Below are 17,878 nucleotides of genomic sequence, written 5' to 3'. Positions count from 1 at the left end.
AAGTTCCTTAAGCCAAATATGGAATAGACAAGAGCTACTCCTTGCTCAACGAAATGGACTCAACACCGCATATTAAACGCCTAAGAATGTACCTGACTAGTAAGTATCTTAAAACCTATGGATTGCTATGTCTCCGAAAGAGAATCAAGCATGTGTACAGGGGCATAAACGCAGCAGTGATAGGATTGGAGAGGTTCGGTGAGCAAATGAAGACCCTTTGAAGTCATATTGCATGGTACCCATTCCACGGGTTTCAACTACCCAGGTTTTAGGTATTCTTCCTTCAGCTAAAACATGCATGTGGAACCCAGAGTATGATCAACCATGTGATCGGGAGACGTGTTCAAATATGTCTCAGTTTTTCTCCCCTGGTACTCGGGTGCAACATTCCAGACGCTTTACTAACACTCTCCCCACTTGGAGAGTCAGCGCCTTTAACCTCCTGTTTGGCCCAGTTTGCAATTTTTGCGGAAGATGAACAGGAATAGCGAGAACCAATGAGAGGCTAGCTGGAGGTGTCTGGACGGGCAAATTTAACTCTCATTTCCCACCAGGAAGAGGAATTAACCAAAGGCTCAGCATGCCGGGCCGGAACCAGATTAGGGCCTGAAGCCATTCTGCGGTGTTGCGGCCAGGTCACAAGAAAGCGAGTTGAAGAAAGGAGCTCAGGGGCACTGTAATTCACAAACCTGCAGAGTTATAAATGACAGCTATCGTCCAAAAATAGACTGAAGTAAGGCTGCCAAGAGGACTTGAAAGCGGGGCAGAATTGCAGGAAACCGATTTCAGGAGGTAGACTGGAATTGCATTGAAAGCATAGGAAAAGAGGCAGAACGTCCACAATGATGTACTTGGCCAAAAAGGGCGTATGCGTTTTTTCCTGAATATATTCAGGAAAAAACGCATACGCCCTTTTTGGCCAACCAAGCAAGCTTGCAAAGGAAATCTGCACTACAATGAAGTCTCACTTCCCCCCGGTCAAAAGGGCCATCTGAAAAAAGTGTAAAATCCAGAAAGGCAGGACAGGCCATGGAGAACTGGGAGCCTTGTTATGCTGATGGGCGGGATGTAAATTGCCAACAACCACTCCGGAGAAGTGTATGGTGTTTCCTGAAACATCTAAAAAACAAAGCAGCAGAACCTAGGGCATTTCCACTTATGGTCCTATAGCTTAGGGAAATTAAAATCAAAAAGACACAGCCACCCCAAAGTTTGGGACGCCGCAGTTTACAAGAACCTCGTTTACCGTACAAGTTCAATATCACAGAAGGTGAAAAATGGATAAAGAACTTGTGGTACTTACGTACAATGCAGTATCACTCAGCAATGAAATCTATGTCATCAGGCCCGTAGCAGCATAATGAGTGGATTCAGGTACGATGATTCTAACTGAAATAAGTCACACAGAAAAAGAAACATCATAAGATATCACTAATACACGGAATGTAAACTTGGCTACACAGGAACTGCATTCCAAAAGAGAACAGGGTCTCAAATTTAGAAAACCAACTTATGCTTGCTTAAGGGGAAAGGTGAGTTGGGGTGCTGCATAAAACCAGAGATTGAAATGAGCACAGATAAAGTTCCTTAAGCCAAATATAGAATAGACAAGAGCTACTCCTTGCTCAACGAAATGGACTCAACACCCCATATTAAACGCCTAAGAATGTACCTGACTAGTAAGTATCTTAAAACCTATGGATTGCTATGTCTCCAAAAGAGAATCAAGCGTGTGTACAGGGGCATAAACGCAGCCGTGATAGGATTGGAGAGGTTCGGTGAGCAAATGAAGACCCTTTGAAGTCATATTGCATGGTACCCATTCCACGGGTCTCAACTCTCCAGGTTTAAGGTATTCTTCCTTCAGCTAAAACATGCATGTGGAACCCAGAGTATGATCAACCATGTGAACGGGAGACGTGTTCAAATATGTCTCAGTTTTCCTCCCCTGGTACTCGGGTGCAACATTCCAGACGCTTTACTAACACTCTCCCGACTTGGAGAGTCAGTCCCTTTAACCTCCTGTTTGGCCCAGTTTGCAATTTCTGCGGAAGATGAACAGGAATAGCGAGAACCAATGAGAGGCTAGCTGGAGGTGTCTGGACGGGCAAATTTAACTCTCATTTCCCACCAGGAAGAGGAATTAACCAAAGGCTCAGCATGCCGGGCCGGAACAAGATTAGGGCCTGAAGCCATCCTGCGGTGTTGCGGCCAGGTCACAAGAAAGCGAGTTGAAGTAAGGAGATCAGGGGCACTGTAATTCACAAACCTGCAGAGTTATAAATGACAGCTATCGTCCAAAAATAGACTGAAGTAAGGCTGCCAAGAGGACTTGAAAGCGGGGCAGAATTGCAGGAAACCGATTTCAGGAGGTAGACTGGAATTGCATTGAAAGCATAGGAAAAGAGGCAGAACGTCCACAATGATGCACTTGGCCAAAAAGGACGTATGCGTTTTTTCCTGAATATATTCAGGAAAAAACGCATACGCCCTTTTTGGCCAACCAAGCAAGCTTGCAAAGGAAATCTGCACTATAATGAAGTCTCACTTCCCCCCGGTCAAAAGGGCCATCTGAAAAAAGTGTAAAATCCAGAAAGGCAACAGGCCATTGAGAACTGGGTGCCTTGTTATGCTGATGGGCGGGATGTAAATTGCCAACAAACACTCGGGAGAAGTGTATGGTGTTTCCTGAAACATCTAAAAAACAAAGCAACAGAGCCTAGGGCACTTCCACTTATGGTCCTATAGCTTAGGGAAATTAAAATCAAAAAGACACAGCCACCCCAAAGTTTGGAATGGCTCTGTTTACAAGAACCTCGTTTACAGTACAAGTTCAACATCGCAGAAAGTGAAAAATGGATAAAGAACATGTGGTACTTATGTACAATGCAGTATCACTCAGCAATGAAATCTATGTCATCAGGCCCGTAGCAGCATAATGAGTAGATTCAGGTACGATGATTCTAACTGAAATAAGTCACACAGAAAAAGAAACATCATAAGATATCACTAATACACGGAATGTAAACTTGGCTACACAGGAACTGAATTCCAAAACAGAACAGGTTCTCAAATTTAGAAAACCAACATATGCTTGCTTAAGGGGAAAGGTGAGTTGGGTTGCTGCATAAAACCAGAGATTGAAATGAGCACAAATAAAGTTCCTTAAGCCAAATATGGAATAGACAAGAGCTACTCCTTGCTCAACGAAATGGACTCAACACCGCATATTAAACGCCTAAGAATGTACCTGACTAGTAAGTATCTTAAAACCTATGGATTGCTATGTCTCCGAAAGAGAATCAAGCATGTGTACAGGGGCATAAACGCAGCAGTGATAGGATTGGAGAGGTTCGGTGAGCAAATGAAGACCCTTTGAAGTCATATTGCATGGTACGCATTCCACGGGTTTCAACTACCCAGGTTTAAGGTATTCTTCCTTCAGGTAAAACATGCATGTGGAACCTAGAGTATGATCAACCATGTGATCAGGAGACGTGTTCAAATATGTCTCAGTTTTTCTCCCCTGGTACTCGGGTGCAACATTCCAGACGCTTTACTAACACTCTCCCCACTTGGAGAGTCAGTCCCTTTAACCTCCTGTTTGGCCCAGTTTGCAATTTCTGCGGAAGATGAACAGGAATAGCGAGAACCAATGAGAGGCTAGCTGGAGGTGTCTGGACGGGCAAATTTAACTCTCATTTCCCACCAGGAAGAGGAATTAACCAAAGGCTCAGCATGCCGTGCCGGAACCAGATTAGGGCCTGAAGCCATCCTGCGGTGTTGCGGCCAGGTCACAAGAAAGCGAGTTGAAGAAAGGAGCTCAGGGGCACTGTAATTCACAAACCTGCAGAGTTATAAATGACAGCTATCGTCCAAAAATAGACTGAAGTAAGGCTGCCAAGAGGACTTGAGAGCGGGGCAGAATTGCAGGAAACCGATTTCAGGAGGTAGACTGGAATTGCATTGAAAGCATAGGAAAAGAGGCAGAACGTCCACAATGATGCACTTGGCCAAAAAGGGCGTATGCGTTTTTTCCTGAATATATTCAGGAAAAAACGCATACGCCCTTTTTGGCCAACCAAGCAAGCTTGCAAAGGAAATCTGCACTACAATGAAGTCTCACTACCCCCCGGTCAAAAGGGCCATCTGAAAAAAGTGTAAAATCCAGAAAGGCAGGACAGGCCATGGAGAACTGGGAGCCTTGTTATGCTGATGGGCAGGATGTAAATTGCCAACAACCACTCGGGAGAAGTGTATGGTGTTTCCTGAAACATCTAAAAAACAAAGCAACAGAGCCTACGGCACTTCCACTTATGGTCCTATAGCTTAGGGAAATTAAACTCAAAAAGACACAGCCACCCCAAAGTTTGGAACAGCTCTGTTTACAAGAACCTCGTTTACAGTACAAGTTCAACATCGCAGAAAGTGAAAAATGGATAAAGAAGTTGTGGTATTCACTTAAAAAGCAATATCACTCAGCAATGAAATCTATGTCATCAGGCCCTTAGCAGCACAATGAGAGGATTCAGGTATGATGATTCTAACTGAAATAAGTCACACAGAAAAAGAAACATCATAAGATATCAGTAATACACGGAATGGAAACTTGGCTACACAGGAACTGAATTACAGAACAGAACAGGGTCTCAAATTTAGAAAACCAACTTATGCTTGCTTAAGGGTAAAGGTGAGTTGGGGTGCTGCATAAAACCAGAGATTGAAATGAGCACAGATAAAGTTCCTTAAGCCAAATATGGAATAGACAAGAGCTACTCCTTGCTCAACGAAATGGACTCAACACCGCATATTAAACGCCTAAGAATGTACCTGACTAGTAAGTATCTTAAAACCTATGGATTGCTATGTCTCCGAAAGAGAATCAAGCATGTGTACAGGGGCATAAACGCAGCAGTGATAGGATTGGAGAGGTTCGGTGAGCAAATGAAGACCCTTTGAAGTCATATTGCATGGTACCCATTCCACGGGTTTCAAATACCCAGGTTTTAGGTATTCTTCCTTCAGCTAAAACATGCATGTGGAACCCAGAGTATGATCAACCATGTGATCGGGAGACGTGTTCAAATATGTCTCAGTTTTCCGCCCCTGGTACTCGGGTGCAACATTCCAGACGCTTTACTAACACTCTCCCCACTTGGAGAGTCAGTGCCTTTAACCTCCTGTTTGGCACAGTTTGCAATTTCTGCGGAAGATGAACAGGAATAGCGAGAACCAATGAGAGGCTAGCTGGAGGTGTCTGGACGGGCAAATTTAACTCTCATTTCCCACCAGGAAGAGGAAATAACCAAAGGCTCAGCGTGCCGTACCGGAACCAGATTAGGGCCTGAAGCCATCCTGCGGTGTTGCGGCCAGCTCAAAAGAAAGCGAGTTGAAGAAAGGAGCTCAGGGGCACTGTAATTCACAAACCTGCAGAGTTATAAATGACAGCTATCGTCCAAAAATAGACTGAAGTAAGGCTGCCAAGAGGACTTGAAAGCGGGGCAGAATTGCAGGAAACCGATTTCAGGAGGTAGACTGGAATTGCATTGAAAGCATAGGAAAAGAGGCAGAACGTCCACAATGATGCACTTGGCCAAGAAGGAAGTATGCGTTTTTTCCTGAATATATTCAGGAAAAAACGCATACGCCCTTTTTGGCCAACCAAGCAAGCTTGCAAAGGAAATCTGCACTACAATGAAGTCTCACTTCCCCCGGTCAAAAGGGCCATCTGAAAAAAGTGTAAAATCCAGAAAGGCAGGACAGGCCATGGAGAACTGGGAGCCTTGTTATGCTGATGGGCGGGATGTAAATTGCCAACAGACACTCCGGAGAAGTGTATGGTGTTTCCTGAAACATCTAAAAAACAAAGCAACAGAGCCTAGGGCACTGCCACTTATGGTCCTATAGCTTAGGGAAATTAAAATCAAAAAGACACAGCCACCCCAAAGTTTGGGACGCCTCTGTTTACAAGAACCTCGTTTACAGTACAAGTTCAACATCGCAGAAATTGAAAAATGGATAAAGAAGTTGTGGTATTTACTTACAAAGCAATATCACTCAGCAATGAAATCTGTGTCATCAGGCCCTTAGCAGCACAATGAGTGGATTCAGGTATGATGATTCTAACTGAAATAAGTCACACAGAAAAAGAAACATCATAAGATATCAGTAATACACGGAATGTAAACTTGGCTACACAGGAACTGAATTACAGAACAGAACAGGGTCTCAAATTTAGAAAACCAACTTATGCTTGCTTAAGGGTAAAGGTGAGTTGGGGTGCTGCATAAAACCAGAGATTGAAATGAGCACAGATAAAGTTCCTTAAGCCAAATATGGAATAGACAAGAGCTACTCCTTGCTCAACGAAATGGACTCAACACCGCATATTAAACGCCTAAGAATGTACCTGACTAGTAAGTATCTTAAAACCTATGGATTGCTATGTCTCCGAAAGAGAATCAAGCATGTGTACAGGGGCATAAACGCAGCAGTGATAGGATTGGAGACGTTCTGTGAGCAAATGAAGACCCTTTGAAGTCATATTGCATGGTACCCATTCCAAGGGTTTCAACTACCCAGGTTTAAGGTATTCTTCCTTCAGCTAAAACATGCATGTGGAACCTAGAGTATGATCAACCATGTGATCGGGAGACGTGTTCAAATATGTCTCAGTTTTTGTACCCCAGTACTCGGGTGCAACATTCCAGACGCTTTACTAACACTCTCCCCACTTGGAGAGTCAGTCCCTTTAACCTCCTGTTTGGCCCAGTTTGCAATTTAAGTCGAAGATGAACAGGAATAGCGAGAACCAATGAGAGACTAGCTGGAGGTGTCTGGATGGGCAAATTTAACTCTCATTTCCCACCAGGAAGAGGAATTAACCAAAGGCTCAGCGTGCCGTGCCAGAACCAGATTAGGGCCTGAAGACATCCTGCGGTGTTGCGGCCAGGTCACAAGAAAGCGAGTCAAAGAAAGGAGCTCAGGAGCACTGTAATTCACAAACCTGCAGAGTTATAAATGACAGCTATCGTCCAAAAATAGACTGAAGTAAGGCTGCCAAGAGGACTTGAAAGCGGAGCAGAATTGCAGGAAACCGATTTCAGGAGGTAGACTGGAATTGCATTGAAAGCATAGGAAAACAGGCAGAACGTCCACAATGATGCACTTGGCCAAAAAGGGCGTATGCGTTTTTTCCTGAATATATTCAGGAAAAAACGCATACGCCCTTTTTGGCCAACCAAGCAAGCTTGCAAAGGAAATCTGCACTACAATGAAGTCTCACTTCCCCCCAGTCAAAAGGGCCATCTGAAAAAAGTGTAAAATCCAGAAAGGCAGGACAGGCCATGGAGAACTGGGAGCCTTGTTATGCTGATGGGTGGGATGTAAATTGCCAACAACCACTCAGGAGAAGTGTATGGTGTTTCCTGAAACATCTAAAAAACAAAGCAACAGAACCTAGGGCACTTCCACTTATGGTCCTATAGCTTAGGGAAATTAAAATCAAAAAGACACAGCCACCCCAAAGTTTGGAACGGCTCTGTTTACAAGAACCTCGTTCACAGTACAAGTTCAACATCGCAGAAAGTGAAAAATGGATAAAGAAGTTGTGGTATTTACTTACAAAGCAATATCACTAAGCAATGAAATCTGTGTCATCAGGCCCGTAGCAGCACAATGAGTGGATTCAGGTATGATGATTCTAACTGAAATAAGTCACACAGAAAAAGAAACATCATAAGATATCAGTAATACACGGAATGTAAACTTGGCTACACAGGAACTGAATTACAGAACAGAACAGGGTCTCAAATTTAGAAAACCAACTTATGCTTGCTTAAGGGTAAAGGTGAGTTGGGGTGCTGCATAAAACCAGAGATTGAAATGAGCACAGATAAAGTTCCTTAAGCCAAATATGGAATAGACAAGAGCTACTCCTTGCTCAACGAAATGGACTCAACACCGCATATTAAACGCCTAAGAATGTACCTGACTAGTAAGTATCTTAAAACCTATGGATTGCTATGTCTTCGAAAGAGAATCAAGCATGTGTACAGGGGCATAAACGCAGCAGTGATAGGATTGGAGAGGTTTGGTGAGCAAATGAAGACCCTTTGAAGTCATATTGCATGGTACCCATTACACGGGTTTCAACTACCCAGATTTTAGGTATTCTTCCTTCAGCTAAAACATGCATGTGGAACCCAGAGTATGATCAACCATGTGATCGGGAGACGTGTTCAAATATGTCTCACTTTTCCGCCCCTGGTACTTGGGTGCAACATTCCAGACACTTTACTAACACTCTCTCCACTTGGAGAGTCAGCGCCTTTAACCTCCTGTTTGGCCCAGTTTGCAATTTCTGCGGAAGATGAACAGGAATAGCGAGAACCAATGAGAGGCTAGCTGGAGGTGTCTGGACGGGCAAATTTAACTCTCATTTCCCACCAGGAAGAGGAAATAACCAAAGGCTCAGCGTGCCGTACCGGAACCAGATTAGGGCCTGAAGCCATCCTGCGGTGTTGCGGCCAGCTCACAAGAAAGCGAGTTGAAGAAAGGAGCTCAGGGGCACTGTAATTCACAAACCTGCAGAGTTATAAATGACAGCTATCGTCCAAAAATAGACTGAGGTAAGGCTGCCAAGAGGACTTGAAAGCGGGGCAGAATTGCAGGAAACCGATTTCAGGAGGTAGACTGGAATTGCATTGAAAGCATAGGAAAAGAGGCAGAACGTCCACAATGATGCACTTGGCCAAAAAGGGCGTATGCGTTTTTTCCTGAATATATTCAGGAAAAAACGCATACGCCCTTTTTGGCCAACCAAGCAAGCTTGCAAAGGAAATCTGCACTACAATGAAGTCTCACTTCCCCCCGGTCAAAAGGGCCATCTGAATAAAGTGTAAAATCCAGAAAGGCAGGACAGGCCATGGAGAACTGGGAGCCTTGTTATGCTGATGGGCGGGATGTAAATTGCCAACAGCCACTCCGGAGAAGTGTATGGTGTTTCCTGAAACATCTAAAAAACAAAGCAACAGAGCCTAGGGCACTTCCACTTATGGTCCTATAGCTTAGGGAAATTAAAATCAAAAAGACACAGCCACCCCAAAGTTTGGGACGCCTCTGTTTACAAGAACCTCGTTTACAGTACAAGTTCAACATCGCAGAAATTGAAAAATGGATAAAGAAGTTGTGGTATTTACTTACAAAGCAATATCACTCAGCAATGAAATCTATGTCACCAGGCCTGTAGAAGCATAATGAGTGGATTCGGGTATGGTGATTCTAACTGAAATAAGTCACACAGAAAAAGAAACATCAAAAAATATCACTAATACATGGAATTTAAACATTGCTACAGAGGAACTGAATTACAAAACAGAACAGGGTCTCAAATTTAGAAAACCAACTTATGCTTGCTTAAGTGGAAAGGTGAGTTGGGGTGCTGCATAAAACCAGAGATTGAAATGAGCACAGATAAAGTTCCTTAAGCCAAATATGGAATAGACAAGAGCTACTCCTTGCTCAACGAAATGGACTCCACACCCCATATTAAACGCCTAAGAATATACGTGACTAGTAAGTATCTTAAAACCTATGGATTGCTATGTCTCCAAAAGAGAATCAAGCGTGTGTACAAGGGTCATAAACGCAGCAGTGATAGGATTGGAGAGATTCGGTGAGCAAATGAAGACCCTTTGAAGTCATATTGCATGGTACCCATTCCACGGGTCTCAACTCTCCAGGTTTAAGGTATTCTTTCTTCAGCTAAAACATGCATGTGGAACCCAGAGTATGATCAACCGTGTGATCGGGAGACGTGTTCAAATATGTCTCAGTTTTCATCCCCTGGTACTTCGGTGGAACATAACAGACGCTTTACTAACACTCTCCCGACTTGGAGAGTCAGTCCCTTTAACCTCCTGTTTGGCCCAGTTTGCAATTTCTGCGGAAGATGAACAGGAATAGCGAGAACCAATGAGAGACTAGCTGGAGGTGTCTGGACGGGCAAATTTAACTCTCATTTCCCACCAGGAAGAGGAAATAACCAAAGGCTCAGCGTGCCGTACCAGAACCAGATTAGGGCCTGAAGCCATCCTGCGGTGTTGCGGCCAGCTCACAAGAAAGCGAGTTGAAGAAAGGAGCTCAGGGGCACTGTAATTTACCAACCTGCAGAGTAATAAATGACAGCTATCGTCCAAAAATAGACTGAAGTAAGGCTGCCAAGAGGACTTGAAAGCGGGGCAGAATTGCAGGAAACCGATTTCAGGAGGTAGACTGGAATTGCATTGAAAGCATAGGAAAAGAGGCAGAACGTCCACAATGATGCACTTGGCCAAAAAGGGCGTATGCGTTTTTTCCTGAATATATTCAGGAAAAAACGCATACGCCCTTTTTGGCCAACCAAGCAAGCTTGCAAAGGAAATCTGCACTACAATGAAGTCTCACTTCCCCCCGGTCAAAAGGGCCATCTGAAAAAAGTGTAAAATCCAGAAAGGCAGGACAGGCCATGGAGAACTGGGAGCCTTGTTATGCTGATGGGTGGGATGTAAATTGCCAACAACCACTCGGGAGAAGTGTATGGTGTTTCCTGAAACATCTAAAAAACAAAGCAACAGAACCTAGGGCACTTCCACTTATGGTCCTATAGCTTAGGGAAATTAAAATCAAAAAGACACAGCCACCCCAAAGTTTGGAACGGCTCTGTTTACAAGAACCTCGTTTACAGTACAAGTTCAACATCGCAGAAAGTGAAAAATGGATAAAGAAGTTGTGGTATTTACTTACAAAGCAATATCACTAAGCAATGAAATCTGTGTCATCAGGCCCTTAGCAGCACAATGAGTGGATTCAGGTATGATGATTCTAACTGAAATAAGTCACACAGAAAAAGAAACATCATAAGATATCAGTAATACACGGAATGTAAACTTGGCTACACAGGAACTGAATTACAGAACAGAACAGGGTCTCAAATTTAGAAAACCAACTTATGCTTGCTTAAGGGGAAAGGTGAGTTGGGGTGCTGCATAAAACCAGAGATTGAAATGAGCACAGATAAAGTTCCTTAAGCCAAATATGGAATAGACAAGAGCTACTCCTTGCTCAACGAAATGGACTCAACACCGCATATTAAACGCCTAAGAATGTACCTGACTAGTAAGTATCTTAAAACCTATGGATTGCTATGTCTCCGAAAGAGAATCAAGCATGTGTACAGGGGCATAAACGCAGCAGTGATAGGATTGGAGAGGTTCGGTGAGCAAATGAAGACCCTTTGAAGTCATATTGCATGGTACCCATTCCACGGGTTTCAACTACCCAGATTTTAGGTATTCTTCCTTCAGCTAAAACATGCATGTGGAACCCAGAGTATGATCAACCATGTGATCGGGAGACGTGTTCAAATATGTCTCAGTTTTCCGCCCCTGGTACTCGGGTGCAACATTCCAGACGCTTTACTAACACTCTCCCCACTTGGAGAGTCAGTGCCTTTAACCTCCTTTTTGGCCCAGTTTGCAATTTCTGCGGAAGATGAACAGGAATAGCGAGAACCAATGAGAGGCTAGCTGGAGGTGTCTGGACGGGCAAATTTAACTCTCATTTCCCACCAGGAAGAGGAAATAACCAAAGGCTCAGCGTGCCGTACCGGAACCAGATTAGGGCCTGAAGCCATCCTGCGGTGTTGCGGCCAGCTCAAAAGAAAGCGAGTTGAAGAAAGGAGCTCAGGGGCACTGTAATTCACAAACCTGCAGAGTTATAAATGACAGCTATCGTCCAAAAATAGACTGAAGTAAGGCTGCCAAGAGGACTTGAAAGCGGGGCAGAATTGCAGGAAACCGATTTCAGGAGGTAGACTGGAATTGCATTGAAAGCATAGGAAAAGAGGCAGAACGTCCACAATGATGCACTTGGCCAAGAAGGACGTATGCGTTTTTTCCTGAATATATTCAGGAAAAAACGCATACGTCCTTTTTGGCCAACCAAGCAAGCTTGCAAAGGAAATCTGCACTACAATGAAGTCTCACTTCCCCCCGGTCAAAAGGGCCATCTGAAAAAAGTGTAAAATCCAGAAAGGCAGGACAGGCCATGGAGAACTGGGAGCCTTGTTATGCTGATGGGCGGGATGTAAATTGCCAACAGACACTCGGGAGAAGTGTATGGTGTTTCCTGAAACATCTAAAAAACAAAGCAACAGAGCCTAGGGCACTGCCACTTATGGTCCTATAGCTTAGGGAAATTAAAATCAAAAAGACACAGCCACCCCAAAGTTTGGGACGCCTCTGTTTACAAGAACCTCGTTTACAGTACAAGTTCAACATCGCAGAAATTGAAAAATGGATAAAGAAGTTGTGGTATTTACTTACAAAGCAATATCACTCAGCAATGAAATCTGTGTCATCAGGCCCTTAGCATCACAATGAGTGGATTCAGGTATGATGATTCTAACTGAAATAAGTCACACAGAAAAAGAAACATCATAAGATATCAGTAATACACGGAATGTAAACTTGGCTACACAGGAACTGAATTACAGAACAGAACAGGGTCTCAAATTTAGAAAACCAACTTATGCTTGCTTAAGGGTAAAGGTGAGTTGGGGTGCTGCATAAAACCAGAGATTGAAATGAGCACAGATAAAGTTCCTTAAGCCAAATATGGAATAGACAAGAGCTACTCCTTGCTCAACGAAATGGACTCAACACCGCATATTAAACGCCTAAGAATGTACCTGACTAGTAAGTATCTTAAAACCTATGGATTGCTATGTCTCCGAAAGAGAATCAAGCATGTGTACAGGGGCATAAACGCAGCAGTGATAGGATTGGAGACGTTCTGTGAGCAAATGAAGACCCTTTGAAGTCATATTGCATGGTACCCATTCCACGGTTTTCAACTACCCAGGTTTAAGGTATTCTTCCTTCAGCTAAAACATGCATGTGGAACCTAGAGTATGATCAACCATGTGATCGGGAGACGTGTTCAAATATGTCTCAGTTTTTGTACCCCAGTACTCGGGTGCAACATTCCAGACGCTTTACTAACACTCTCCCCACTTGGAGAGTCAGTCCCTTTAACCTCCTGTTTGGCCCAGTTTGCAATTTAAGTGGAAGATGAACAGGAATAGAGAGAACCAATGAGAGACTAGCTGGAGGTGTCTGGATGGGCAAATTTAACTCTCATTTCCCACCAGGAAGAGGAATTAAGCAAAGGCTCAGCGTGCCGTGCCAGAACCAGATTAGGGCCTGAAGACATCCTGCGGTGTTGCGGCCAGGTCACAAGAAAGCGAGTTAAAGAAAGGAGCTCAGGAGCACTGTAATTCACAAACCTGCAGAGTTATGAATGACAGCTATCGTCCAAAAATAGACTGAAGTAAGGCTGCCAAGAGGACTTGAAAGCGGAGCAGAATTGCAGGAAACCGATTTCAGGAGGTAGACTGGAATTGCATTGAAAGCATAGGAAAACAGGCAGAACGTCCACAATGATGCACTTGGCCAAAAAGGGCGTATGCGTTTTTTCCTGAATATATTCAGGAAAAAACGCATACGCCCTTTTTGGCCAACCAAGCAAGCTTGCAAAGGAAATCTGCACTACAATGAAGTCTCACTTCCCCCCGGTCAAAAGGGCCATCTGAAAAAAGTGTAAAATCCAGAAAGGCAGGACAGGCCATGGAGAACTGGGAGCCTTGTTATGCTGATGGGTGGGATGTAAATTGCCAACAACCACTCGGGAGAAGTGTATGGTGTTTCCTGAAACATCTAAAAAACAAAGCAACAGAACCTAGGGCACTTCCACTTATGGTCCTATAGCTTAGGGAAATTAAAATCAAAAAGACACAGCCACCCCAAAGTTTGGAACGGCTCTGTTTACAAGAACCTCGTTTACAGTACAAGTTCAACATCGCAGAAAGTGAAAAATGGATAAAGAAGTTGTGGTATTTACTTACAAAGCAATATCACTAAGCAATGAAATCTGTGTCATCAGGCCCTTAGCAGCACAGTGAGTGGATTCAGGTATGATGATTCTAACTGAAATAAGTCACACAGAAAAAGAAACATCATAAGATATCAGTAATACACGGAATGTAAACTTGGCTACACAGGAACTGAATTACAGAACAGAACAGGGTCTCAAATTTAGAAAACCAACTTATGCTTGCTTAAGGGGAAAGCTGAGTTGGGGTGCTGCATAAAACCAGAGATTGAAATGAGCACAGATAAAGTTCCTTAAGCCAAATATGGAATAGACAAGAGCTACTCCTTGCTCAACGAAATGGACTCAACACCGCATATTAAACGCCTAAGAATGTACCTGACTAGTAAGTATCTTAAAACCTATGGATTGCTATGTCTTCGAAAGAGAATCAAGCATGTGTACAGGGGCATAAACGCAGCAGTGATAGGATTGGAGAGGTTTGGTGAGCAAATGAAGACCCTTTGAAGTCATATTGCATGGTACCCATTCCACGGGTTTCAACTACCCAGATTTTAGGTATTCTTCCTTCAGCTAAAACATGCATGTGGAACCCAGAGTATGATCAACCGTGTGATCGGGAGACGTGTTCAAATATGTCTCAGTTTTCGTCCCCTGGTACTTCGGTGGAACATAACAGACGCTTTACTAACACTCTCCCGACTTGGAGAGTCAGTCCCTTTAACCTCCTGTTTGGCCCAGTTTGCAATTTCTGCGGAAGATGAACAGGAATAGCGAGAACCAATGAGAGGCTAGCTGGAGGTGTCTGGACGGGCAAATTTAACTCTCATTTCCCACCAGGAAGAGGAAATAACCAAAGGCTCAGCGTGCCGTACCAGAACCAGATTAGGGCCTGAAGCCATCCTGCGGTGTTTCGGCCAGCTCAAAAGAAAGCGAGTTGAAGAAAGGAGCTCAGGGGCACTGTAATTTACCAACCTGCAGAGTAATAAATGACAGCTATCGTCCAAAAATAGACTGAAGTAAGGCTGCCAAGAGGACTTGAAAGCGGGGCAGAATTGCAGGAAACCGATTTCAGGAGGTAGACTGGAATTGCATTGAAAGCATAGGAAAAGAGGCAGAACGTCCACAATGATGCACTTGGCCAAAAAGGGCGTATGCGTTTTTTCCTGAATATATTCAGGAAAAAACGCATACGCCCTTTTTGGCCAACCAAGCAAGCTTGCAAAGGAAATCTGCACTACAATGAAGTCTCACTTCCCCCCGGTCAAAAGGGCCATCTGAAAAAAGTGTAAAATCCAGAAAGGCAGGACAGGCCATGGAGAACTGGGAGCCTTGTTATGCTGATGGGCGGGATGTAAATTGCCAACAGACACTCGGGAGAAGTGTATGGTGTTTCCTGAAACATCTAAAAAACAAAGCAACAGAGCGTAGGGCACTGCCACTTATGGTCCTATAGCTTAGGGAAATTAAAATCAAAAAGACACAGCCACCCCAAAGTTTGGGACGCCTCTGTTTACAAGAACCTCGTTTACAGTACAAGTTCAACATCGCAGAAATTGAAAAATGGATAAAGAAGTTGTGGTATTTACTTACAAAGCAATATCACTCAGCAATGAAATCCGTGTCATCAGGCCCTTAGCAGCACAATGAGTGGATTCAGGTATGATGATTCTAACTGAAATAAGTCACACAGAAAAAGAAACATCATAAGATATCAGTAATACACGGAATGTAAACTTGGCTACACAGGAACTGAATTACAGAACAGAACAGGGTCTCAAATTTAGAAAACCAACTTATGCTTGCTTAAGGGTAAAGGTGAGTTGGGGTGCTGCATAAAACCAGAGATTGAAATGAGCACAGATAAAGTTCCTTAAGCCAAATATGGAATAGACAAGAGCTACTCCTTGCTCAACGAAATGGACTCAACACCGCATATTAAACGCCTAAGAATGTACCTGACTAGTAAGTATCTTAAAACCTATGGATTGCTATGTCTCCGAAAGAGAATCAAGCATGTGTACAGGGGCATAAACGCAGCAGTGATAGGATTGGAGACGTTCTGTGAGCAAATGAAGACCCTTTGAAGTCATATTGCATGGTACCCATTCCACGGGTTTCAACTACCCAGGTTTAAGGTATTCTTCCTTCAGCTAAAACATGCATGTGGAACCTAGAGTATGATCAACCATGTGATCGGGAGACGTGTTCAAATATGTCTCAGTTTTTGTACCCCAGTACTCGGGTGCAACATTCCAGACGCTTTACTAACACTCTCCCCACTTGGAGAGTCAGTCCCTTTAACCTCCTGTTTGGCCCAGTTTGCAATTTAAGTGGAAGATGAACAGGAATAGCGAGAACCAATGAGAGACTAGCTGGAGGTGTCTGGACGGGCAAATTTAACTCTCATTTCCCACCAGGAAGAGGAATTAACCAAAGGCTCAGCGTGCCGTGCCGGAACCAGATTATGGCCTGAAGCCATCCTGCGGTGTTGCGGCCAGCTCAAAAGAAGGCGAGTTGAAGAAAGGAGCTCAGGGGCACTGTAATTCACAAACCTGCAGAGTTATAAATGACAGCTATCGTCCAAAAATATACTGAAGTAAGGCTGCCAAGAGGACTTGAAAGCGGGGCAGAATTGCAGGAAACCGATTTCAGGAGGTAGAGTGGAATTGCATTGAAAGCATAGGAAAAGAGGCAGAACGTCCACAATGATGCACTTGGCCAAAAAGGGCGTATGCGTTTTTTCCTGAATATATTCAGGAAAAAACGCATACGCCCTTTTTGGCCAACCAAGCAAGCTTAAAAAGGAAATCTGCACTACAATGAAGTCTCCCTTCCCCCCGGTCAAAAGGGCCATCTGGAAAAAGTGTAAAATCCAGAAAGGCAGGACAGGCCATGGAGAACTGGGAGCCTTGTTATGCTGATGGGCGGGATGTAAATCGCCAACAGACACTCGGCAGAAATGTATGGTGTTTCCTGAAACATCTAAAAAACAAAGCAACAGAGCCTAGGGCACTGCCACTTATGGTCCTATAGCTTAGGGAAATTAAAATCAAAAAGACACAGCCACCCCAAAGTTTGGGACGCCTCTGTTTACAAGAACCTCGTTTACAGTACAAGTTCAACATCGCAGAAAGTGAAAAATGGATAAAGAACTTGTGGTACTTACGTACAATGCAGTATCACTCATCAATGAAATCTATGTCATCAGGCCCATAGCAGCATAATGAGTGGATTCAGGTACGATGATTCTAACTGAAATAAGTCACACAGAAAAAGAAACATCATAAGATATCACTAATATATGGAATGTAAACTTGGCTACACAGGAACTGCATTCCAAAACAGAACAGGGTCTCAAATTTAGAAAACCAACTTATGCTTGCTTAAGGGGAAAGGTGAGTTGGGGTGCTGCATAAAACCAGAGATTGAAATGAGCACAGATAAAGTTCCTTAAGCCAAATATGGAATAGACAAGAGCTACTCCTTGCTCAACGAAATGGACTCAAAACCCCATATTAAACGCCTAAGAATGTACCTGACTAGTAAGTATCTTAAAACCTATGGATTGCTATGTCTCCAAAAGAGAATCAAGCGTGTGTACAGGGGAATAAACGCAGCAGTGATAGGATTGGAGAGGTTCGGTGAGCAAATGAAGACCCTTTGAAGTCATATTGCATGGTACCCATTACACGGGTCTCAACTCTCCAGGTTTAAGGTATTCTTCCTTCAGCTAAAACATGCATGTGGAACCCAGAGTATGATCAACCATGTGAACGGGAGACGTGTTCAAATATGTCTCAGTTTTCCTCCCCTGGTACTCGGGTGCAACATTCCAGACGCTTTACTAACACTCTCCCGACTTGGAGAGTCAGTCCCTTTAACCTCCTGTTTGGCCCAGCTTGCAATTTCTGCGGAAGATGAACAGGAATAGCGAGAACCAATG

General features: G+C 43.7%; 1 long non-coding RNA gene across 14 annotated transcripts in view; it reads right to left on the bottom strand.

Moving 5' to 3' along the window:
- LOC307181276 overlaps positions 1 to 17,878 on the bottom strand; it is a 2,057,065-nt gene that overhangs the window by 1,091,921 nt on the left and 947,266 nt on the right. Inside the window, exon 8 of one of the 14 annotated variants that reach the window (XR_013826321.1) lies at positions 7,692 to 7,706. The exons of the other annotated variants lie outside the window; for them this stretch is intronic. This is a non-coding gene — a long non-coding RNA (uncharacterized lncRNA). Of the gene's footprint in view, positions 1 to 7,691; positions 7,707 to 17,878 lie in introns of those variants that run through there. 14 annotated transcript variants of the gene reach the window in all.

The sequence above is a fragment of the Stenella coeruleoalba genome (assembly GCF_951394435.1).
Source record: "Stenella coeruleoalba genome assembly, contig: scaffold_52, whole genome shotgun sequence".
Lineage (NCBI taxonomy): Eukaryota > Metazoa > Chordata > Mammalia > Artiodactyla > Delphinidae > Stenella > Stenella coeruleoalba.
This window is presented reverse-complemented; position numbering and strand designations above follow the sequence as displayed.